This window comes from Stomoxys calcitrans, chromosome 3, assembly GCF_963082655.1.
Source record: "Stomoxys calcitrans chromosome 3, idStoCalc2.1, whole genome shotgun sequence".
In the NCBI taxonomy this organism is placed as follows: Eukaryota; Metazoa; Arthropoda; class Insecta; order Diptera; family Muscidae; genus Stomoxys; species Stomoxys calcitrans.
This window is the reverse complement of record NC_081554.1, coordinates 138,608,638-138,635,360: the sequence shown is the minus strand read 5'-3', so window position 1 is coordinate 138,635,360 and position 26,723 is coordinate 138,608,638. Positions and strand designations below refer to the sequence as shown.

The 26,723-nt window shown below is 37.8% G+C and overlaps 1 protein-coding gene across 3 annotated transcripts in view; it reads left to right on the top strand.

Annotated features, from left to right (window-relative positions):
• Positions 1 to 26,723, top strand: part of LOC106090537 (dual oxidase maturation factor 1) — a 273,000-nt gene that overhangs the window by 84,329 nt on the left and 161,948 nt on the right. Inside the window, exon 3 of one of the 3 annotated variants that reach the window (XM_059364201.1) lies at positions 22,824 to 22,952. The exons of the other annotated variants lie outside the window; for them this stretch is intronic. The gene's annotated coding sequence lies outside the window, so the exon portion shown is untranslated. The remainder of the gene's footprint in view (positions 1 to 22,823; positions 22,953 to 26,723) is intronic. 3 annotated transcript variants of the gene reach the window in all.

Sequence of the window (26,723 nt, the reverse complement as noted above, 5' to 3'; positions counted from 1 at the left end):
GATATTGTTGTAGTCGTGGAGGAAAGCGATGTGCACAATTTTGGCAAGATTGATCAATAAATGCGCTTTGAGTGATAACTGCGGGATATTCATTTATGACAGCTAAATGTAAATCTGGGCCGATTTCTATGATATTCACTAGTAATGTCGAGAGTCATAAGAAATTCCTTCCTGCCAAATTTCGAGAGAATCGGTTGAAAAATGGGCAATTTATTGCAATGTTTCTCAAAATCGGACGAACATATTTATGGGAGCCAGGGGGCCCGGGCCCGAGCCACCCCCAAAATGATATTGTCTGTTGAAAAAAAAAAACACAAAAACAAAAGAAAATAAATTAAGTTAAATTTATTCTACACACAACATTTTTGTAAAACTTTTTAAAATGACAAAAATTGTATATTTATAATACCTACAGAAGCAATATTTTGATCAGACCATGACTAATTTTAAATTATGTTTCTAAGATACAAAATTGTAATGAAATTTTTTCTAAACAAATTTGAATGAGATTTTTTCTAAACAAATTTTAATGAAATTTTCTCTAAAGACAAAATTTCAAAAAAAATTTTTTTAAAGACTGCATTTTTTCTGTAGACTATATTTGAGTGAAAATTATTTCATAAAGTCAAAATTTAAAAAAAAAAAATTTGCGCCTTCTCAATGCTTTTTGCGACACTACAATTTGCTTAAACATTTTTAAAGTTTTTATTATGCTTTTCTGTCCCAAATAGAAAGAATCCTACATATACCCTCCACCATGGATCGCATTTGTCGACTTCTTGCCACGGTATCTCTTTTAGGCAAATAAAGGATAAAAAAGAGAATTGCTATGTTATTGGAACAATATCAAGTAATGGTTCATTTCGGACCATAATTGAACTGAATATTGGAGACCATAGTAGAAGTCATTGTGTAAAATTTCAGCCAAATCTAGCAAGAATTGCGCACTTTAGAGGCTGAAGAAGTAAAATAGGGAGATCGGTTTATAGGGAGCTGTATTGGGCTATAAACCGATTCATGCCATATTCGACACGTATGTTAAAGGCCATGAGAGAAGCCGTTGTACAAAATTTCAGCCAAATCGGGTCATACTTGCGCCCTTTAGAGGCTCAAGAAGTCAAGATCCCATATTGGTTTATATGGCAGCTATATCAAGTTATAAACCGATTTGAACTATTCTTAGCAAAGTTATTGAAAGTTATAACAAAACACCTCATGCAAAATTTCAGCTAAATCGGATAATAATTGCGTCCTCTAGTGGCTCAAGAAGTCAAGACCCCAGATCGGTTTATATGGCAGCTATATCAGGTTATAGACCGATTTGAACTATTCTTAACACAGTTGTTGGAAGTCATAACAAAACACGTCGTGCAAAATTTCAGCCAAATCGTATAGGAATTGCCCACTCTAGACGCTCAAGAAGTCAAGACCCCAGATAGGTTTATATGACAGCTATATGAGGTTATGGACCGATTTCCACTATACATTGCACAGTTTTTGGATGTCATAATAAAACACCTCATGCAAAATTTCAGCGAAATAGGAGAAGAATTGTGCCCTCTCGCGGCTCAAGAAGTCAAGACCCCAGATAGGTTTATATGACAGCTATATGCGGTTATGAACCGATTTCAATCATACTTAGCACAGTTGTTGGAAGTCATAACAAAACACCTCATGCAAAATTTCAACCAAATCGGTTAAGAATTGTGTCCTCTAGCGGCTCAAGAAATCAAGATCCCAGATCGGTTTATATGGCAGCTATATCAAAACGTGGACCGATATAGCCCATTTACAATCCCAACCAATCCAACTTTCGACATACAGACGGACGGACGGACATGGCTAGTTCGACATAAAATGTCATGACGATCAAGAATATATATACTTTATGGGGTCTAAGACGAATATTTCGGGGAGTTACAAACAGAATGGCGAAATTAGTATTCCCCATCCTATGGTGGAGGGTATAAAAATAAAATAAAAATGAATTTATTTCTATATAAAGATAAAACTTGAAAGACATTTTTTCCAAAGGCAAAATTTCAATGAAATATTGTCTAAATGCAAAATGTTGCTCAGGCCCGGGCATCCTCAAAATTATTTTTTCTAAAAGAAAGATTTCGGCAAAATTTTAACACATACGCTTGACACACAATGTTTTATGAAGAAAATTTTTAAGTTTTAAAAAAAATTTTAAAAATTTTTGAGAAAATAAAAAATCTTTTTATTTCCTAAGGTATTTACAAAAAAAAAATATATTTTTGTAATATTTGATACACATTTAGCGAAGAAAGGTGGATTTAATTATATTGACATTAAATAGCACCTGTTAGCTTATCGCCATAAATTAATTTTTTTAATACAGAAAACATCAAATGCAACAAGACTCGGAAATGGATTCCAGAAATCGCACTCCTAAGGAATTAGAGAAAAATTTTTGTGGGATATTTTTTTATGTAAAAAATTCCCGACTTTCGATAAGCCAATTCCCCCAAAACATGACCTTATTTCACGGTAAAATTTGGTTAGGATACCTCTTTCCTAACTCGAGCTGGAATTTTTGTAAGACAGCTCCATTCTTGGGTATTTTTCAACCCATTCATATTTATTTAAAGACCCAATCATCTACATAAAATAACATTTAAAATAATTATTTCAAATGAAATTATCTAATTTTTTTCTTGGGATTTCATAAATCAAAATACAGTATTTAAAACAATTGATACGGAGTTCATAGTGAGTTATGACCGAAATCTATCAGTCAATAGGAAGCAGCATTGATTCTGTTTAAATTTTTTAGTTCTTTCGGCTTTGATCGTAGAGTTGAACAAAGTAAAATATTTTTTAAAAAAATTTTAAATTTACATTTGGAATTATTGATTTTCTTCCAAAAAAAATGTTTTTCTATGAAAAGAACTTAATATTCACTTTAAGTAAGTAAAATGTGTTAAAATGATATTAGTCAGAGGACTTTTATCTATGAGAACAAGTTTTATATTCCAAAAGATGTCTTATAAATTACAATGCTGGTTTATAGGTATATTCACAGATCAAAAAATAAAAAAATACAGAAAATATTGGGTTGCCCAAAAAGTAATTGCGGATTTTTCATATAGTCGGCGTTGACAAATTTTTTCACAGCTTTTGACTCTGTAATTGCATTCTTTCTTCTGTCAGTTATCAGCTGTTACTTTTAGCTTGCTTTAGAAAAAAAGTGTAAAAAAAGTATATTTGATTAAAGTTCATTCTAAGTTTTATTAAAAATGCATTTACTTTCTTTTAAAAAATCCGCAATTACTTTTTGGGCAACCCAATACTTCTGAATTAAACCAACATACAATGAAGAAAGTCAATGAAATAGAAAATTGTGTATGGTAACACATTTTACCTTAATTATAAACGCCTCGGACCCGAACTGCCCGTACGTGGCTCAGTAGTTGAAAGTCATAACAGTCCATTACGTGCAAAATTTCAGCCAAATCGGATAAAAACTGCGTTTGAAAGTCCGTACTCAAAAACATAGTACGAAAAAATGTGTAAGTATTTTAAAATTGTTTAGTATTATAAACTATAATTAATCTGGACCAAATGACCCATTTGCAGCGGCCAATGTAAAAAAAATTTTCCCGTCATGTAAAGTAATGTTTTGGAGGCAAATTTGGCTTGCCGAAATTGGCAACTTTTTATAGCTCAAAAAAATTAAACAAAAAATTTGTAGCAGAGCGATTTCTGGCAGCCGTTTTAGAGTCTTGTTGCAATTGATGGTTTCTATATTACAAAATATAGTCGAGTAAAAATTGCTCTGTCTTATATCCATTTTCTGCCTGACCCACTTTCACTGACTCTCCTTCGATCTTTTCATAGGCGAAAAGATGGTAAGTTTTGATTTTTCATTTCTGATCTGTGGTAGATTTACCTGGTCTAAATCCGCATAAATAGGACCCAATTATCTCATTGACTTTAGATTTTAATCCTAATGTCGTTCAGCAAATTATGTTGCAGGATTTTTGTTTTGGAATGGTACTTAAAATCGATTTTCATCAATACTGGGCATATCATCCCGCATTTTAAGTCTATTGTTTGAAAATATATTCTATTACGATAAGCTCCATTAACGTAAATAAAACCGTATTTATAATCAAATAGCGCAAAGACCTTTGTGGCCTGTTGCTGATTTTCATTGCTGACTGATTACCCCAACATATCTGTGTATATCTCTTTTCGGTCAAATCCGCATACATCTGTTTATTGTTGCAATTCTGAATTCCAAACGAAATAAGACATGGCGAACAAAAAAAAAAATAATAATTTTAAATTTGTTCTATTTGTTTTCAATATTTCATGTTATTTTGTGTAACTTTTTTGCGAGTTCATTCAATGGACTCCCGCAGAGTTGTTTGTTCCCATACAAACTTCCCACTTCGAGCAAACTGTTATGCATTTGTTTCTTTTTCGACGTTTTTTTCAGCGGTCGGATTCCTATCTTTTATTGTTCTTTGTTGTATTTCTGTTACTGTTTATTACGAGTATTGTTTGTTTTATTTTGGTCTAAGTTTATTTTTGATGGCATTGGTTTTTTTGCTGGTATTTATCATAGAATTGGAGTTACCAGATGAAAAAGTTAAAATAGTATTTTGATCCTGGTTTCCGGTAACTTTGGTTCCGTACCAAAGTAGGTAGGAAAAGGCGCGATTGTCAAATTGTCCATTTGACTTAATCTTAGCAACAAATATTAAAAACCACATATAATAGTCCGAGGTAATATTGGGTAACCATCATTGTGGATTATTTTGGGATAATGGGATTGAAATACTAATCTCAGACCAAAGTAAATATATATATATATATATATATATATATATATATATATATATATATTTTTTTTTTTTTTATCGTCTTATCATTTTAAGCCATGTCAATTCATCCGTTCCCCTGTTTGCCCAGATACTTCTTTTTGATGTAGGCGTCCTTGTTAATGTAGCCACATTTCCGTGTGGGGTGGTAGTGATTCTCATCTAGCTCCAAGGTGAGCAAGCTCTTTGTCATATCGAGTATCATAAACACTCAGAACTTAGGCAAGAGCAGCTGCCGCCCGACTTCTCACTGAGATTCACCACTACATATCGCTGATTGCCCACGACTGCAATTGCAGCTACTCCGTATACGAAGCATCTCACAACGGTCGTCCAATTACGATCGTGATTGAAATATAGGCCATTTTTATACACTCCACCACTCCCCCACCACAGGATGGGGGTGTAATAATTTCGTCATTCTGTTTATAACTCCTCGAAATATTCATCAAGTATATATGCTCTTGTTCGTTGCGACATTTTAAGTTGATGTAGTCATGTCCGTCCGTCTGTCCGCCGGTCCGTCCGCCCGTCCGTCCGCCCGTCCGTCCGTCCGTCCGTCCGTCCGCCCGCCCGTCCGCCCGCCCGTCCGCCCGTCCGTCCGTCCGCCCGTCCGTCCGCCCGTCCGCCCGCCCGTCCGTCCGTCCGCCCGTCCGTCCGTCCGCCCGTCCGTCCGTCCGCCCGTCCGTCCGTCCGCCCGTCCGTCCGTCCGTCCGTCCGTCCGTCCGCCCGCCCGTCCGCCCGCCCGTCCGCCCGTCCGTCCGTCCGCCCGTCCGTCCGCCCGTCCGCCCGCCCGTCCGCCCGTCCGTCTGTCTGCCGAAAGTACGCTAACTTTCGAAGAAGTAAAGCTAACCGCTTGAAATTTTGCACAAATACTTCTTATTAGTGTAGGTCGGTTGGAATTGTAAATGGGCTATATCGGTCCATGTTTTGATGTAGATGCCATATAAACCGATGGTTCTTGACTTTTTGAACCACTAGAGGGCACAATTCCTACCGATTTGGCTAAAATTTAGCTTAAAATCGGTTCATAACATGATATAGCTGTCATATCAGAGGTCTTGATCCGATTTGGCTGAAATTTTGCACGATATGTTTCGATATATATTTCCAACAACTATGCTAAGTATGGTTTAAATCGGTCCATAACCTGATATAGCTGTCATATAAACTGATCTGTGGTCTTGACTTCTTGAGCCCCTAGAGGGCGCAATTCCATCTAAACGATCTTGTATCTTGACTACTTGAGCATCTGGAGGGCGCAATTATTATCCAACTTAGCTGAAATTTTGCATGAGGTGTTTTGTTATGACTTCCAACAACTTTGTCAAATATGGGTAAAATCGGTTCATAATCTTATATAGGCGCCATATAACCGATCAGGGATCTTGACTTCTTGAACTCTAGAGGGTGCAACTATTATTCGATTTGGCTGAAATTTTGTACAACGATTTCTCCAACGACCATCAAAATACGTGTGGTATTATAGACTTATACAGCTCCCCTATACTAGGAACCCCCTTTTTTATACCCTCCACCATAGGATGGGGATATACTAATTTCGTCATTCTGTTTGTAACTACTCGAAATATTCGTCTGAAACCCCATAAAGTATATATATTCTTGATCGTCGCTACATTTTATGTCGATCTAGCCATATCCGTCCGTCTGTCTGTCGCAAGCACGCTAACTTTCGAAGGAAGTGTAGGTCGGTTGGGATTGTAAATGGGCCATATAGGTCCATGTTTTCATATAGCTGCCATATAAACCGATCTTGGGTCTTGACTTCTTTAGCCTCTAGAGTGCGCAATTCTTATCCTTTTTGAATGAATTTTTGCACGAAGTATTTTGTTACGATATCCAACAACTGTGCCAAGTTTGGTTCGAATCGGTCCATAACCTGATATAGCTGCCATATACACCGAATTTGGGTAGTGACTTCTTGAGCCTCTAGAGTGCGCAATTCTTATCCGATTTGAATGAAATTTTTCACGAAGTATTTTGTTATGATATCCAACAACTGTGCTAAGTATGGTTCAAGTCGGTTCATAACCTGATATAGCTGTCATATAAACCGATCTGGGTCTTGAATTCTTGGGCCTCTAGAGGGCGCAATTCTTATCCGATTTGGCTGAAATTTTGCATGACGTATTTTATTCTTAGTTTCAACAACCGTGCCAAATAAGGTTCAAATCAGTTCATAACCTGATATAGCTGCCATATAAACCGAACTGGGATCTTGACTTCTTGAGCCTTTAGAGGTCGCAATTATAATCCGATTTGAAAATTTGTATGACGGATCCTCTCTTGACCATTAACATACGTTTTTATTATGGTCTGAATCGGTCTATAGCCCGATACAGCTCCCATATAAATCGATCTCTCAATTTTACTTCTTGAGCCGCCAAAGGACGCAATTCTTATTCGAATTGGCTGACATTTTGCACAGGTCTCCAACATATAATTTAATTGTGGGCCAAGCCGGATCCTATCTTGATATCGCTCTAATAGCAGAGCAAATCTTTTCTTATATCCTTTTTTGCCTAAGAAGAGATGCCAGGAAAAGAACTTGACAAATGCGATCCATGGTGGAGGGTATATAAGATTCGGCCCGGCCGAACTTAGCACGCTTTTACTTGTTTTCAGTTAATAGTTTAGTCGATTCCAAAAAATAGAGGCGTTTCTACATATAATACTTCGTGCAAAAATTCATTCAAATCGGATAAGAATTGTGCCAAGTCAAGACCCAAGATCGGTTTATATGGCAGCTATATCAGTTTATGGACCGATTTAAACCATACTTGACACAGTTGTTGGGTATCATAACAAAACACGTCGTGCAAAATTCCATTCCAATCGGATAAGAATTGCGTACTCTAGAGGCTCAAGAAGTCAAGACCCAAGATCGATCTATATGGCAGCTATATCAGGATATGGACCGATTTGAGCCATACTTGGCACAGTTGTTGGATATCACAACAAAACACGTCGTGCAAAATTTCATTCTGATCGGATAAGAATTGCGCAATCTAGAGGCTCAAGAAGTCAAGACCCAAGATAGGTTTATATGGCAGCTATATCAGGTTATGGACAGATTTGAACCATACTTGGCACAGTTGTTGGATATCATAGCAAAACACGTCGTGCAAAATTTCATTCCAATCGGATAAGAATTGCGCACTCTAGAGGCTCAAGAAGTCAAGACCCAAGATCGGTTTATATGGCAGCTATATCAAAACATGGACCGATATGGCCCATTTACAATACCAACCGACCTACACTAATAAGAAGTATTTGTGCAAATTTCAAGCGGCTAGCTTTACTCCTTCGGAAGTCAGCGTGCTTTCGACAGACAGACGGACGGACGGACAGACGGACGGACGGACATGGCTAGATCGGCATAAAATGTCGCGACGATCAAGAATATATATTCTTTATGGGGTCTCAGACGAATATTTCGAGTAGTTAGAAACAGAATGACGAAATTAGTATACCCCCCATCTTATGGTGGAGGGTATAAAAATATTGCGTCATTGCGATCGGCCTTAAATTGAGGCAACTGAAACTGCGGATGTGTAAATTGCACGATAAATGTATTTGAGAACTATATTTGGGTCATAATCGAACTGGCGATTGAGTCCATATATATTCAGTAAGAAAGGAATGGGTTGTTAAGTTTTATTTAAAAGCTATATCTAAACATACAAATATCGATGTTGGTGAAATTAAGCATTGTCACTAGAACTATATATTCTGATTTATTGCCAAATTTTTGTTATTGTAAAAGTACTAACTAAACTAAAAGTAAATGCTGTTCTGGCAACTCTATAACGAACATGTATATCAGTATTCTGTTCCTCGTCTATTAGTCTGTTTGGTTGTTTGCTTGGAATTTTTGGCGGTAGGAATAGATGAACAGTTGGGTTAGAGCAAAAAAAACTGTGATTTTACGCGGATGTTCGGTATTTGTCTGGTCAGAATCATGGGTTTTAGTTTTTTTTTCTTTGCTTTGTTTTTTTATCTCAATGCATTTTTGGGGAATTCTAACTCTTATTTTTCTCTGAATACTGTCTTTCTTTTAAATTGTTTATCATTTTGAACGGAAGTGGTTATGATGTGTTTTACTTCGAGGGATACACTCACACTAGTTAGATTGAAAGTATTTTTTGTATTTTTGTCTATTCACACTCTGCTTCCATTATGTGGTTATCGTACATATATATACTTGTATATATATATAGTAGCGAGTATATCAAACTGGGTTAATGATTTTTGTAAGAATTTTTGGGAAAATCCGAAATCCTAATTCGCTAGGTTAATAATAAACTAAACTGTTTTGTACGTGTATGTATTTCTTAATGTTTTTTTTATTTTTTTTTTCTGGGAATTTAAAATGCCTTAGGATACGTGCAATTTTTATTTATGAAGTGTTTGTTGTTTCAAGTATGATGATTTGACTTTTGCTACTATTTACAATGTGGTACTTAACATGTCTATCAATTTTTGACATTTTTGAAAAAAAGATAACAAATGTTAAGTGCTATAAGTAGGAGTTCAAAAATGTTCATTATGATTTAAAATATGCAAAACATGTTGAATGCTTTTTTTTTGTATGCCTTTTTTAATCCATTCATTAACAGAAAACAAGCAAATAGGTAGGTTCTATGGTTTATGAATTTTAAAGCAGATTTGCTGATTTTAATGGAAATTACTTGTTTACTGGTAATAAGAAAAATTTTTGCGCTTACAATTATCGTTTTTGAAAACGATTCATTCATTTTATTTAAAAGTTTTGGCATCTTTTTAAATTTTTTTCGAGATTTTTAACTTGGTTCCATGTGGTGCGCTTCATGTTCCCTCTTACATATCCACGCCATCTGATACGAGGTCTTCTCCTTCTTAGATTTGATAATGTAAATAACCTAAGGAACAAATTTTCACCCAATTTGGTTCATGTTCAGTGTATGATAAAAATCGTACACAAATTCTCCGAATGGGTCTTTCGAAAGAATGAAGCTGGCCGCTTTCTGCATGTTATTTTAATACCCTCCACCATAGGATGGGGTATACTAATTTCGTCATTCTGTTTGTAACTACTCGAAATATTCGTCTGAGACCCCATAAAGTATATTTATTCTTCATCGTCATGTCAACTTAAGTCGATCTAGCCACGTCTGTCCGTCCATCTGTCTGTCGAAAGCACGCTAACTTTTGAAGGAGTAAAGCTAGCCGCTTGAAATTTTGCACAAAACTTCTTATTAGTGTAGGTCAGTTGGGATTGTAAATGGGCTAAATCGATCTATGTTTTGATATAGATGCCATATAAACCGATCTTGGGTCTTGACTTCTTGAGCCTCTAGAGGGCGCAATTCTTATCCTATTGGAATGAAGTTTTGCACGACGTGTTTTGTTATGATATCCAACAACTGTGCCCAGTATGGTTTAAAACGGTCCATAACCTGATGTAGCTGCCATATAAACCGATCCTGGGTCTTGACTCCTTGAGTCACTAGAGGTCGCCATTCGTACCCGATTGGAATGAAATTTTGCACGACGTGTTTTGTTATGATATCCAACAACTTTGCCAAGTATGGTTTCAATCGGGTCATAACCTGATATAGTTGCCATATAAACCGATCTTGAGTCTTGACTTCTTGAGCCTCTAGAGGGCGCTATTCTCGTCCGATTTGACTGAAATTTTGCATGTAGTATTTTGGTATCACTTCCAACAACTGCGGTAAGTATTGTTCAAATCGGTTTATGTTTTGATATGTGCAAAGTTTGGGTTGAAACCTAATATAACTCTCGTATAAACCGTTGTCCCGATGTGCTTTAGGTTGTCGCTTCCACTTACATTTGTTTTTTTTTCTGCCTGTAAAAAAAAAAGTCCAAACACAAGTGAGCGGTTCATATGAATAAGATTTGGTTCAGTTAAACATAACACAATTTACTTCTTCTTTCCACACGCCAGATAAGATATTAAACAAACCAAATCATGCCATGTTTGGATACAGCTACCATATCGACTGATTCCCGATTAAAGGTCTTGATCCCATAACAGAAGGAGCATATTTTATAAGGATTCCTTTAAAATTAGATCCGAGGTTTGTACTAAACCGTTTAACATCAGCGCCAAATATGGTCCAGATTGGACCGTAGTTGGATGTAGCCGTCATGAACTAGGTTAGGTTAGGTTGAAAAGAGCGTACAGATATTAATCCGCCCCATGCCACTATGGACATGCACCTTAGCCAGTAATCAGCTCATTGTGCGCTCTAAATACAAAAAAAAAAAAAAACTAACCTCGAAAGAGAAAATCAAAGTTAGTAATTTCGTACTAAATACAAAATCCTTAATTATTTTCCATGCCACTCCCCTAAGTTGGTTCATGTCTGGCATAGTGTCCTCACCTAAGTGCCGATATCTATTAGACGCGAAAGACGGACAATAACAAAGCAAATGCTCCAACGTCTCATCATCTTCCCGCATGCCCTACACATGCTATCACTTGCCTCACCGATTTTACATAAGTGAGTTTATAGTCCTATGTGTCCTGTCATGATACCAATGACCTCTTTCTTACTTCCTCGTCTTCTCACGATCTGGATCCCCCATAGGATTTTCGCCCTACGACCGTTTCGCTGTTCCACAGAGTTACATGCGCATTCGTCGCCCACCGACTTAACTCGCACTGCGTCGTCCCGAAAGGCTTCGGGTTAGCCAAGTTTATTGATGGCAGTCCTCGGACCTTCACCGCCAAATCATCTGCCTTTTTTTCGTTATGACCCGGCACCCAAACGATGCGAATTGTGCCATCTTCAGAGAAGTCGTTAATATCCTTCTTACACTGCAAGACTGTTCGTAACCTTACCGTCTGCTTGTTATTGCCCTTATGGCAATAACAAGGGTTTCGTCAATCCAAGAGTGTGCCGATGGCAGCAGTGCCACGCACTCGATCTCAAAGTTAATCTCAAGTATCAGATCGGAAACCTCTTCCCTCCCTTCCAGGTTTCCTATCATCGTGGTGGGTTAAATTGGCGCACCTTCGTCTTCCTCGTGATCAGGCATATTTTAGTCTTCTCTGGGTTAACATGGAAACCTCTGGGTCTAGCCCAGTCGTATGCCATATGCAAGACCTTTTCGGCCCTTCTGCATAGCTGGTTCGGATCCTTACCCCTTAGATGTATTGTATTATATCTGCGTAGCAGACGGGTTGAAACCCCTACTCAATCAGCATCAGTAATAGGTCATTTATGGTGGTCACCCATAGGAGTGGCGATAAAATGCCCCACTATGGCGTGCCCTGTGCCACTTTCTCCCTTATATTTATGTCATGGGACACACAACTTATCCATTTGTTCCTTAGCATATGGTTTACCCAGTCTCTAAGGACCGGGTCCACCCGGTACTGGTCTAAGGATTGTATCAGTGTGTCGGTCCGCACATTGTTAAAGCCCCCTCGATGTCAATGCATATCGCCAGGGTATACGTTTTGGCATTGAAGGATTCTTCTATTTTATGCACAACCTCGTGCAGGGCAGTCTCCACCGACCTTCCCTTGAGCAGTTCGCTGGATGCCGTACTCTTTATCATTGTGTCCACAATACGTTTCAGGGTTTGGATTACAAAGGACGCAAGCCGCTTTGAACTAATCTGTAAGAAGTATCGCGACCTTTTGATTAAAATCAAGTGCACCGACGCATTTTAAATGTTGGTTGTGTTGTTTGGTGGTCCAAGCATCGTTCTTCAGTTATACAAACTAGATAATCATGATTGAATAAACAATTCTTATGAATTATAAATTTCACGTCTTGGGCTCAGAAACGAGCATATTTTTTGAGAGTTGGCTGAACTTTAGAACATAATAATAATAAAAATGTGAACGAATGGAGATAACACTTTGAAATGGTAAGAGCTGAGGTGTTATCCTTTACTTACTTACTTTAATTGGCTATGACAGAATATTTGTTCCACTAGCTGAATGTAGAATGGCGTTCGAAGCGCCTCGATCTTCTGCGCTCATTTTAAAATCTCTGACACCAAGTTTCGAGGTGTCTCTCACCACTTGATCTTTTCATCGGGCTTTTGGGCTTCCCGGTTTGCGTGTACTACCGTGTTTGCCTTCATTACTTATTACTTCATTACTGACTTATTTGCTTGAGCTTCTTCATCCATTCTGACAACATGACCTAGCCAACGCAGCCGTTGTATCTTGATGCGTGTAACTAAGCTATCGTCGTCATACAGCTCATACAGCTCGTGGTTCATACGTCGCCTATATTCTCCGTTAACGCAAACTGGTCCATATATTTTACGAAGAATCTTACTCCCAAATACTCCAAGCACTACCTCACCTGCTTTCACAAGTACCCATGCTTCAGAACCATATAACAGCACGGGTAGTATCAGTGTCTTGTATAGTGTAATCTTCATCTGTTGAGAGGTGGCCTTGTTTCTAAACTGCTTACTTAGTCTAAAGTAGCATGGTAGTATTATTCTTCGCTTAATCTCAAAAATGGTGTCATTCGTTTCGGTTACGGCGGTGCCGAGGTAGATAAAGTTACTGACTGTCTCAAAGTTGTGGTTATCTGCTCGGTTGTGCAAGGCCATTTTTACGGACTTTCTTTCGATTCTTTTAAAGGCTGCAGTTACTACTTCCGGTGACCGACCTATGATATCGATATCGTCGGCATAGGCGAGTAGCATGTGCTCTCTTGTGATTAGTGTGTCATATCTATTCACATCTGCATCTCGTATAATCTTCTCCAGCAGGATATTAAAGAGATCACACGATAGGCTGTCTCCTTGTCTGAAACCTCGTTTGGTATTAAATGGTTCGGAGAGATTCTTTCCTATTCTTACTGAGGAACGCGTATCAGCAAGTGTGATCCTGCAAAGTCTTATTAATTTTGCAGGGATACCAAACTCAGATATGGCTTAAAATACCTTTGAACGTAAAGGAGTATCGAAGGCGGCTTTGTATTCAACAAATAGATGGAAGGTGTTGATTTGTCCTTCTCGGGTCTTTTTCAGGATTTGGCGCAGTGTGAATATCTGGTCTAGTGTGGATTTGCCAGGTCTAAAGGCGCATTGATAGGGCCCAATTATCTCATTGACTTTAGGTTTTAATCTTTTACACAGTACGCTCGAGAGTATCTTGTATGCGATGGGGAGGAGACTTATTCCTCTGTAATTGGCACATTCCGTCTGCTTTATCTGCGTGTCGCCTCCGGTCTTATATAGTTCAGCGGGTAACCCGTCAGCTCCTGCTGCCTTGTTGTTCTTAGTCAGGTCACTGCTACTTGGACCTCACTCAGACTAGGAGGTAAACATTCTATACCATTATCAGGGATTGGTTCTGCGGTATCCTCTTCGTCGCCAACGTCGGACAATAGTTGTTCCCTTCCATATCCTCAGCTTGTTATCTGTGTCAGTTACCAGATTTCCTTCTTTGTCTCTGCAGGAGGATGTGCCTGCACCAAAGCAATCGGCTTGATGTGTAATTCTTTGGCAGAATTTCCGGACTTCATTCTGACTCCTGTACATGTCAATTCGCTCACACTCACGTCTTTCCATTTCCTTTTTCTTTCTGAGGAACAGACGTTTCTCCTCTCTCCTTTTCTCCCGATACCTCTCCTTCATCTGGCGCGTTGCTGCTGCTTGCAGGGTTGCTCTATATGCGGCATTCTTGGCTTCAGTAGCATATCGACACTCTGGGTCGTACCATGGGTTTCTTGGAGGAAGCGTTCCGGTACCAAAGTACGGATTTCGCGGCATTTTCCATAAAGTTGGCAATAGTTTGCCACTGCGCCATTATATCATCGGAACAAGGAGTGCTTTCATCAAGCAGTTGGGTCAGTCGAGTGGAGTATGGCGCTGCCACTTGTTGTGTTTGTAGCTTTTCAATGTCCAGCTTCCGTGCAGTGTCAGATCGTACTTTCCTCTCCATGTTCAAACGGGTGCGAACCTTTGCTGCAACAAGGTAATGATCCGAATCTATATTCGCTCCACGGATTAATCGTACATCTAACACGCTGGATGAATGCCTTCCGTCTATCACAACGTGATCAATTTGGTTTCTCGTGTTTTAATCGGGTGACAGCCATGTGGCTTTGTGAATATTTTCTATCAGCCTCAACCCATTACAGGAATTTGGCTTTTATGCGGATTGTCGCTAGCCTCTCATCTATTGGAGTAAAGCTGGAGACAAGGTGTTTTAGTCTCCGACTAACCACAAATCCACAGCCGGTCGGGTTACTAGCCCAGCGCCCTAACTGCATGGGCTTTGTGGGATTGCACACGTGTCCCTCGTTGTGCCGAGCCGCTTGCTCCAAGATCCGACGCTCGCCGCAAGCCGCCCCTAACCTTATAACAGACGCTGATGTTGGCCATTGGTTATTTGAAGGCGCCAATAACTCGCCTTGTCATCTCGAGTATCATTGGCACTCAGTATTAATCAAACATTCTGCTGGATAGTGCCCCCACACAAAAAGTCTTATGGAGGTATACAATATCTTTACTGGTATCGGCCATATTTGACTTTTAACTCTTTTTATACCCTCCACCATAAGATGGGGGGTATACTAATTTCGTCATTCTGTTTGTAACTACTCGAAATATTCGTCTGAGACCCCATAAAGTATATATATTCTTGATCGTCGCAACATTCTATGTCGATCTAGCCATGTCCGTCCGTCTGTCCGTCCGTCCGTCCGTCCGTCCGTCTGTCTGTCGAATGCACGCTAACTTCCGAAGGAGTAAAGCTAACCGCTTGAATTCTTATCCGATTGGAATGAAATTTTGCACGACGTGTTTTGTTATGATATCCAACAACTGTGCCAAGTATGGTTCAAATCGGTCCATAACCTGATATAGCTGCCATATAAACCGATCTTGGGTCTTGACTTCTTGAGCCTCTAGAGTGCGCAGTTCTTATCCGATTGGAATAAAATTTTGCACGACGTGTTTTGTTATGATATCCAACAACTGTGCGAAGTAGGGTTCAAATCGGTCTATAACCTGATAAAGCTGCATTTATAAACCGATCTTGGGTCTTGACTTCTTGAGCCTCTAGAGTGCGCAGTTCTTATCCGATTGGAATAAAATTTTGCACGACGTGTTTTGTTATGATATCCAACAACTGTGCGAAGTAGGGTTCAAATCGGTCTATAACCTGATAAAGCTGCATTTATAAACCGATCTTGGGTCTTGAGTTCTTGGGCCTCTAGAGGGCGCAATTCTGGACCGATTTGACTGAAACTTCGCACGACGTGTTTTGTTGTGATATCCAACAACTGAGCCAAGTATGGTTCAAATCAGTCCATAACCTGATATAGCTGCCATATAAACCGATCTTGGGTCTTGACTTCTTGAGCCTCTAGAGTGCGCAGTTCTTATCCGATTGGAATAAAATTTTGCACGACGTGTTTTGTTATGATATCCAACAACTGTGCGAAGTAGGGTTCAAATCGGTCTATAACCTGATAAAGCTGCATTTATAAACCGATCTTGGGTCTTGACTTCTTGAGCCTCTAGAGTGCGCAGTTCTTATCCGATTGGAATAAAATTTTGCACGACGTGTTTTGTTATGATATCCAACAACTGTGCGAAGTAGGGTTCAAATCGGTCTATAACCTGATAAAGCTGCATTTATAAACCGATCTTGGGTCTTGACTTCTTGAGCCTCTAGAGTGCGCAATTCTTATCCGATTGGAATAAAGTTTGCACGACGTGTTTTGTTATGATATCTAACAACTGTGCCAAGTATGGTTCAAATCGGTTCATCCCGGATATAGCTAGAGGACACAAATCTTAACCGATTTGGTTGAAATTTTGCATGAGGTGTTTTGTTATGACTTCCAACAACTGTGCTAAGTATGATTGAAATCGGTCCATAACAGCATATAGCTGTCATATAAACCTATCTGGGGTCTTGACTTCTTGAGCCGCGAGAGGGCACAATTCTTTTCCTATTTCGCTGAAATTTTGCATGAGGTGTTTTATTATGACATCCAAAAACTGTGCTATGTATAGTTGAAATCGGTCCATAACCTCATATAGCTGTCATATAAACCTATCTGGGGTCTTAACTTCTTGAGCGTCTAGAGTGCGCAATTCCTATACGATTTGGCTGAAATTTTGCACGACGTGTTTTGTTATGATATCCAACAACTGTGCCAAGTATGGTTCAAATCGGTCCATAACCTGATATAGCTGCCATATAAACCGATCTTGGGTCTTGACTTCTTGAGCCTCTAGAGTGCGCAGTTCTTATCCGATTGGAATAAAATTTTGCACGACGTGTTTTGTTATGATATCCAACAACTGTGCGAAGTAGGGTTCACATCGGTCCATAACCTGATAAAGCTGCATTTATAAACCGATCTTGGGTCTTGAGTTCTTGGGCCTCTAGAGGGCGCAATTCTGGACCGATTTGACTGAAACTTCGCACGACGTGTTTTGTTGTGATATCCAACAACTGAGCCAAGTATGGTTCAAATCAGTCCATAACCTGATATAGCTGCCATATAAACCGATCTTGGGTCTTGACTTCTTGAGCCTCTAGAGTGCGCAGTTCTTATCCGATTGGAATAAAATTTTGCACGACATGTTTTGTTATGATATCCAACAACTGTGCCAAGTATGGTTCAAATCGGTCCATAACCTGATATAGCTGCCATATAAACCGATCTTGGGTCTTGACTTCTTGAGCCTCTAGAGTGCGCAGTTCTTATCCGATTGGAATAAAATTTTGCACGACGTGTTTTGTTATGATATCCGACAACTGTGTTAAGAATAATTCAAATCGGTCTATAACCTGATAAAGCTGCATTTATAAACCGATCTTGGGTCTTGAGTTCTTGGGACTTGACTTCTTGAGCTTCTAGAGGGCGCAATTCCTATCCGATTTGGCAGAAAATTTTCATGAAGTATTGTATTCTTACTTTCAAGAATTGTGTCAAATAAGGTTCAAATCGGTTCATAACCTGATATACCTGCCATATAAACCGATCTGGGATCTTGATATCTTGAGCCTCTAGAGGTCGCAATTATTATCCGATTTGCCTTAAATTTTGTACTACGGATCAACATACGTGTTTATTATGATCTGAATCGGTCTATAGCCCAATACAGCTCCCATATAAATCGATCTCTCTATTTTCTTGAGCCCCCAAAGGGTGCAATTCTTATTCGAATTGGCTGACATTTTACACAGTTCTCCAACATGTAATTTAATTATTGGACCACAATACCATATCTTGATATCGCTCTTATAACAGAGGAAATCTTTTCTCATATCCTTTTTTGCCTAAGAAGAGATGCCGGGGAAAGAACTCGTCAGATGCGATCCATGGTGGAGGGTATATAAGATTCGGCCCGGCCGAACTTAGCACGCTTTTACTTGTTGTTTTTAGGTTACTATAAGAGAGCGCACACAATTTCGTTTAAATTGCACCACTCATCTCCGAGATCTGGCGTTTCTGAAAATTAGGGTAAGGAGAAAGGTGCTCTTTTCTTGCGTTTTTAATAACTTTGATTTGATCCCTCCTTGACATCAGTAAAAAATGCATTCACGGTTGAAAAAGTTCATTTGAATTTTTTCGTCATCCATGTGGTGACAACCAATAATGTATAAACTAAAAGCTTTTGCATGAGAGGTTTTATTTGACGTCCCAATATGTGTGCAAAATTTCATAAAAATCGGCTTGGATTTAGATAAAGCCTCCATATATATTTTTCGTCCGGTATGGCCTTTAAAGGACCAAAGGTTTGGTCTGATCTCTACAAAATTTTTCATGAGATGTTTTAAATGACATGCTAATTTGTGTGCAAAATTTCATCAAAATCGGTTCAAATTTAGATAAAGTTCTTATATATATATCTTTTATCCGAAATGACCTTTTACAAAGTTCTATTCTATATTTCAATAGGTATGCAAAATTAAAGTCTGACTAGATTAGGAGATAAGTATATATATTAAGGGTTGCCTTTTATATTTCAGGATTGGACAACCGATGTGTTGCCATCTGCCAACTGAGAGCTCTAACGTAAAGCTTTACACTTTTGAGGTTATTCGTACTCAGAACGTTTTGACATGCGAGCGCTATTTGTGTTGCTTACAGTAACTTAAAAGATTCATCTCGGCCAAAAATGGATTTTAATCGTGAACATTTTCATGCTATTATTTTTCACAACTTTCAACGTGGTTTAACTGAACAACAGTGCATCGATTAATTTAATTTAATTTTTGGCGATAAAGCTCCATCAGGGTCCAGTAATGGTATGATGAATTCAACCGAGGTCGTAGCTCACTCCAAAACATATTTCGTGAAGGTCGTCCAAAATCAGTTGTTGTTCCAAAAGCATTGATACTGTGAGCCAACTGATATTGCAAGATCGTCATGTGACCAGCAAGATCGTAGTGAGACCAGCATACATTTGACCGTTAAAAAAATTGGTTCATGTTGGATCCCACACAATTTGGCAATCGCTCAAACAAAGGCTCGTGTTAATTGGTCGAAAGAAATGCTCTAAAAATAAGATAGCGGTGCTTCGAAACATGTCTATGACATCGTGGCAGATGATGAATCGTGGATTTACGCGTAGGAACCCAAGAAAATGATCGCTTGTTTTTTTTTCGGAAAAACTGAACATGTTGCAATCGTACCACTAGAACAACGCAGAACAGTCAATTCAGAGTGGTACACAACCTTTTGTTTGCCAATTGTCTTCCAAGAAATCAGGAAAACCAACCGCCAAAGACGGATCACTCTTCACCACGACAATGCGATCTCTCACACATCGGCTCGAACAACTACACTGACTTGGCACCGAATGACTTCTTTTTATTGCCGCATGTAAAAAATTAAATGAAAAATCAACGTTTTTCGACACCTGAAGAAGCCGTTGATGCGTTCAGAATACATGTTTTGGAGATATCTCAATCAGAGTGGCAAAAGTGCTTCGACAATTGGGAAATATTTTGAAAAGCAATAAAACGATTTTAGAATATTAATATTTGTTTTTGTTCTCTTATACCGAAGTATAAAAAGCAACCGTAAAATTAATAGGTAGACTTGATGATGTAGGGTATTTTATAGTCGGCTCAGCCCGACTTTTGCCTTTCCTTATTTTTTGTTTGCTAAGACCCTCGATATCTTTACCGAGTATGGTCTAGATTGGTTAATAACCTGTCATGAAATGTGTGCATAAGGACTTGTGTTAGGCCACTTGATATCCGTACCGAGTATACTTCAGATCGCATTTTATTTGGATATATCTATCATTTATACCGATCTCCCAATCAGTATATGTGAGCCCATGAAAGTTACATTAACCATATCGGATCAGATTTAGATATGGCTCCCATATATACCGATCTCCCAATTTAACTTCTTGGGCCCTAAAAGCCACAACTTTTGCCCGTTTTGGCTAACATTTTGCATGCTATGTTTTGTTACAACGTCCAATAACTGTGACAAATACTGCCAATATCAGTCTATAGCCTGATATAGCTCCCATGTAAACCGATCTGCTGATTTGACTTCTTGAGCCCCACAACCCACAATGACTTCCAACAACTGCGCCAAGTACGATCCAAATCCGTCTTTGAACTTATATAGCTCCCATATAAACCGATCTCTCAATTTGACTTCTTGAGTCCTTACAAGTCGCAATTTTTGTCCGTTTAGGCTGACATTTTGCATGCGATGTTTTGTTACGACTTCCGTCAACTGTCCTAAATACGCCCAATATCAGTCTGTAACATGATATAGCTCCCATGTAAAACGGACTCTCGATTATCCTTGTTCGGTTCCTAGAAGATTTAAGATTTAATTTTTGGTTGGTTTTACAGAGGTTTGTATGTAGAATAAAATTATGCTCACTTCATCATTCCTATGGTATCACAGTGAATGAAAATATTCTAAGTTAACCTGTATGCAGAAAATATGATTTATATAAGTACATATTTTGTTTACCCCCATACCGATGATGTAATTCTTAACGGCCTAGAAATTTACCATTTTTGATTTCAAACTTCGGCATTCGCATAAATTGAGGTTTGAACTTGCAGCAGTCAGAAATGTGGGTAATCCCAACCAAATGGATTTATTGATTGGGGCATAATACTAATTCAGTTGCTTTTCTTTAAATATTCTACCATTTATACAGTTACTTTTACATGACAACGTCCGGTTTCGTGATAATTGTTGTGACTAAGACTTGCAGTTGCAATTCTAAGCACCAGCTTGTCTAGGGGTATATAATAACTTTTGGGGTTGCTTGTTCGGCTTATAAACCTGTATGCGAAAATTATGCTAAAATTACAGTTCATATCAAATCGTATTCAGGTTTCACTGCTTAATGGACTAACGACGAGAAACACATCCAACAACAAGTATAACGAAATATTCTCCCTAGCACCAAATGTGTCTCAAATGATATTATAATTGGTACACTCAGAAAAATAGTGCGCTTAAAATAAAGCAAAATACTTATAATTTTGTGTATAGTTCGGTTTGAGGTCATGTATAATTATTAAAAAACAGATGTCGGTGTTTTTTTTATTAATTATTTTATTTTAAATTTTTCCAATATTTCGATTACCGCAGGTAATCTTCATCAGGGAATGGATAAATTTTAAAACAAGTGAACTTATTACTTACACAACACAAGAATGACAGTCATTCTTGTGTAGTGTAATCGAAAAATTTAATAATTGTACATGACCTCAAGCCGAACTATCCACGAAGTTATAATCAAAAAAGTTTAACAATACATAATATAATAGAAAAATACTTATTCCAAATAAATTAGCAAATTTTAATCTAAATTTTGATTAAAACAAGGAAAATCTGAAAGTTTTTACCAAGTTCTGCTCTTCTGCAGCTAGTGGCAAATAGTTCACTAACTTGGGATATGGAAGTCATTTTACTCAAACAAGGTTCTTCTCAACAATTTAAATAATCATATAGCAAACAACGTTTTTATTTACCCAATATCATGTTGTTATGTTGAGTTCAATGCTTCTTTAAAACCTATATTCTTCACTTTGAATACATATTCGTTCAAAATAGTTTACGAATTTCTCAAATTTAAGTAGAATTGAATACATTTAATTCAATTACAAGTTTTAACTTAAAATTTTGTTTTAAATAAATTTAGGTTGACAGATTTTGTAACAGAGATGGTTAAGTGCATTCTTCTCAGTATTACCAAACATAGATTTAATGCAATTATAAAGGTGCTTTTTTAACACATTGTTTGTAAGTCATACAATGATCTCATGATTAAAAACTTGAAATATCTTAATACAAGAATGTTTGATTTGTGACTTTACTTTGTATAGGATAAATAGATCCATGTTCGAAACTGTAAATAAAATGCCTTAGAAACCTTTAAAGGTTTATTACTGGCACAAATTCATATTTAAAAAAAAGAAAATCCGCCTTTTAAATTTTTCTCTATTTACCTGGGCTGTGCGGTTAAGCATCATGCGCATGTGCCGCCGACAAAAAGTCAGCAACACACACAGGGAACAGCCGAAAACATTGCAATCCATTCCCGCGACGGGCATGTGCAGTCGAAAAAAAGGTGTCGGCAACACACACATACACAGGTAACAGATGAAATCCATGCAATCCATTCCCGTGACGCACAACGCTCAAAAGAAAAAAAAAAAAAAATGAAAAATATGAAATAAAATTACCAAGGTAAATTTGGTGAGTTCCGATATTTATCTCTTCTTTCTGTTCAAATAATGTTTTCCAATCTTGTGTCAGAATATAATTACAGGAATAAATTAAATATACTATATGGGTATAGCAGAAATTAGTTTTAATCGTTCCGAATCGAATAGGCCGAACATACAGCGTGAAACGTCCAGACATTTAGGCAAGCACTAGCAATTAAAAATAAAAAAAAAAATATTCTTTTGTTTTACTGATCTTTCTTTAACTTTGTTTGCAGGAAGTTTTAAAATTGAAATGCTATATACAATTTATGCAGCGATGAAATATTTTAACGCAAAGGATTTGCACTACTAATTACAGACGGACGTTAACCTGGTGATAAGTATTAGAAAGAAAATAAAACTACGTATGTATACTAAACACTTTTTTTTAACAGTATAAAATCTTGTGTATATCGCGTAACGAAACTCCTGGGAAAATATGGTGCTTACTCCTATGCGACTTATTTGGGAATTTTTCCAAAGCCATTGAAAACTAAATGTGCGAACGTTTTTATTTTAATAGTTAATATATGCGAAATTTATATTCGCCAGGTGTAAATTTGAAATATATCAATAAAATAAACCACAGGATTAATATGAGAATAAATAATACATCTACAATCAAATGAACTATTTCATGCGAATTGTTAAATCTGAACGAAATAGAAGCCGCGATTTTCCCAAAATTTTGTTCAGATGTATTACCACACAGTAAAAATGTCGGATATTTTACACCATCAATTGTGTTGATTTTAGTTCAACATATCTTTACGATTGTTCATCATATGCACCGAATAAAGAATAATTTAGTTCCATTTATTTAACGTTGACCCATATCGAAGTCCATTTGATGTAATTATATTTTAGATCTACGTTAACTAAAAACGAACAAGTAAAAGCGTGCTAAGTTCGGCCAGGCCGAATCTTGGTAATCTACTACCATGGTGGTGCTAAAAATGTATGCAAAATAAATTTAGTTAAAAGGCATAATTTTATTCTACATACCAAACTTCTGGCAAACCAGCAAAAATTGAAGCTTCTAGGAACCGAAAAAGGATGATTCAGAGACCAGTTTACATCGGACCCATATATGGTTATAGACTTATTTATACCATATTTGGCACAGTTATTGGAAGTCGTAAAAAAACACCGCATGCAAAGTGTCAGCCAAATTGGATAAAAATTGCGGATTATAAGGGCTCAAGATGTCAAATCAGGAGATCGGTTTATATGGGAGCTACATCAATTTATAGACCGACTCAGACCGTACTATACTCAGTTGTTGGAAGTCTTAACAGATTACAACACGCAAAATTTCAGCCAAATCGGACAAAAATTACGGCTTGTAAGGTTTATATAGGAGCTATATCAGGATATAGACCAATTTAGACCGTACTACACACAGCTATTGAAAGTCTTAACAGATTACCACATATAAAATTTCAACCAAATCGGACAAAAATTGCGGCTTGTAAGGGATCAAGAAGTCAAATCGGGAGATCGGTTTATATGGGAGGTATATCAGGTTATAGACCGATTTAGACCGTACTTAACACTGTTGTTGGAAGTAATAACGGAAATACGAGCAAAATTTCAGCCAAATCGGACAAAAACTGCAGTTTCCAGGGGCTTAAGAAGTCAAATCGGCAGATCGGTTTATAAGGGAGCTATATCATGTTATAAACCGATTTAGGCCGTACTTAGCACAGCTGTTGAAAGTCAAAACAAATCACAACATGCAAAATTTCAGCCAAATCGCACAAAAATTGCGGCTTCCAGGGGCTCAAAAAGTAAAATCGAGAGACCGGTTTATATGGGAGCTATACTAGGTTGTAGGCCGATTCGGACTGTACTTAGCACATTTGTTGAAAATCAAAACAGATCATAACATGCAAAATTTCAACCAAATCGGACAAACATTTCGGTTTTCAGGGGCTCAAGAAATCAAATCAGGAGATCGGCTTATATGGAAGCTATATCAGTTTATAGACCGTTCTTGGCACAGTTTCTGGAACTCATACCATATCACTACATGCAAAGTTTCAGCCAAATCGAAAAAAGAACTGCGGCTTCCAGAAGCTCAAGAAGGCAAATCGGGAGATCGGTTTCTATGGGAGCTATAACAGGTTATAGACCGATTTGGACTGTACTTGGCATGGCTGATACAAATCGTGGCAGATCACCACATACAAAATTTCAGCCAAATCGAACAAAATTGCGGATTCCAAAGGCTCAAGAAACGAAATCAAGAGATCGGTTTACATGGGAGCAATATCTAAATCTGAACCAATGTCTTCAAATGCAATCACCGACGACCTACATAAAAATAAGGTACCTGTGCCAAATTTCAAGCGGCTAGCTTTACGCCTTCGACCGCTATCGTTATTTCGACAGACGGACGGACGGACATGGTTAGATCGACTCAGAACATTGAAAGGATCAAGAATATATATACTTAATGGGGTCTTAGACGAATATTCTGAGGTGATACAAACGGAATGACTAGATTAGTATACCTCCATCCTTCTGTGGTGGGTATAATTAAAATGTCTTTAGCGCTATATGAAGTTCAGCTTTATTCGAAACTCAACCTTTATTTTAACTCAACCATTGTCACTTTTTTTTAGTGTACTTTGGTTGTCAGTCTTTCTTTAATCTAAGATATAATCTATTCATTACCTCCGCAAATAACAATACAGTTATTAAAATTTAATTGCAAATTTATGTAAATTGATATTATATTTGTTGCAATTGCGTTATTTTGTATTGGGTTGCCCAAAAAGTAATTGCGGATATTTCATATAGTCGGCGTTGACAAATTTTTTCACAGCTTGTGACTTTGTAATTGCATTCTTTCTTCTGTCAGTTATCAGCTGTTACTTTTAGCCCACGTCGTCTCGACGCTCTGAGTCGGTCCAGCCTTGTGCTCCAGTCCATATGTCGAAATCTCGATAGCGGTCGAACGCGTGTAGCTAGCCGCTTGAAATTTTGCACGGATACTTAATATTGATGTAGGTAGTTGGGGATTGGAAATGATTTGACTTCTTGAGCTCTAACAAGCCGCAATTTTTATCCGATTTGGCTGAAATGTTGCATGTAGTGTTCTATTAAGACTTCCAACAGCTATGCTATGTACGTTTCGAATCGGTGTATTACCTGATATAGCTCCCATATAAACTGATCTCCCGATTTGACTTCTTGAGCCCTTACAAGCCGCAATTTTGTCCAGTTTGGCCGAAATTTTGTAGTGTTCTGTTATGACCTCCAACAATTGTGCCAAATACGGCCCAAATAAGTCTATAACCTGATATAGCTCCCATGTAAACTGGTCTCTCAATCGTCCTTATTCTGTTCCTAGAAGCTTTAATTTTTGCTGGTTTGACAGAAGTTTGGTATGTAGAATAAAATTATGCCCTTCTACCAAATTTATTTTGGATAAATTGTTTGCTGAATCCATGGTGGTGGGTTCCCAAGCTTCGGCCCGGCCGAATTTAGCACGCTTTTACTTGTTTTTAGTAAACGCGTAAAAAATGAATAATAAATATTAGCATGGTGAGTAGACTGGTGAAAACACAAATTGAAACAAAAGGGACATATTTTGAAATATGTCCAGTTTGAAGTATTTTTGATATGAATCAGGGAATGATAGTGTGATTTAAAAATAAGATTAGAATATAGCTTATTGCCGATTTACTTAAAACTCGTATTATAACCTACCGTCTCAGACATATTCATTGTATCATGCCGTCGGAAATTTCTATTGGATTCGGAATTCGATTGTCCTTGCTGAGCAAAATAGTCTTAGGATTTGACATAAGGTACCTAGACCTACTTGTGGCGCTAATTTATTAAAGAGGAGGCATCCAGTAAAATTAACCTTGCCAAATCCAAGGGAGTATATTTATTACGGGCTTAAGATTTCTTTCGTAGAATGTAGACAACTTTCCAGCCAGCTAAGATAGCTGACTGAAAATTTGATCAAATTTGTATATGGGTCATGCTTAGATATAACTCCCATATAAACCGATCTATGCCGCTGTGATTTCTTGAGTCTATAGAGGTCGAAATTCAATACCAAGTATGTTCCGAATCGGTCTAAAACCTTATATATCTCCCATAAAAACTGATCTCCTGTC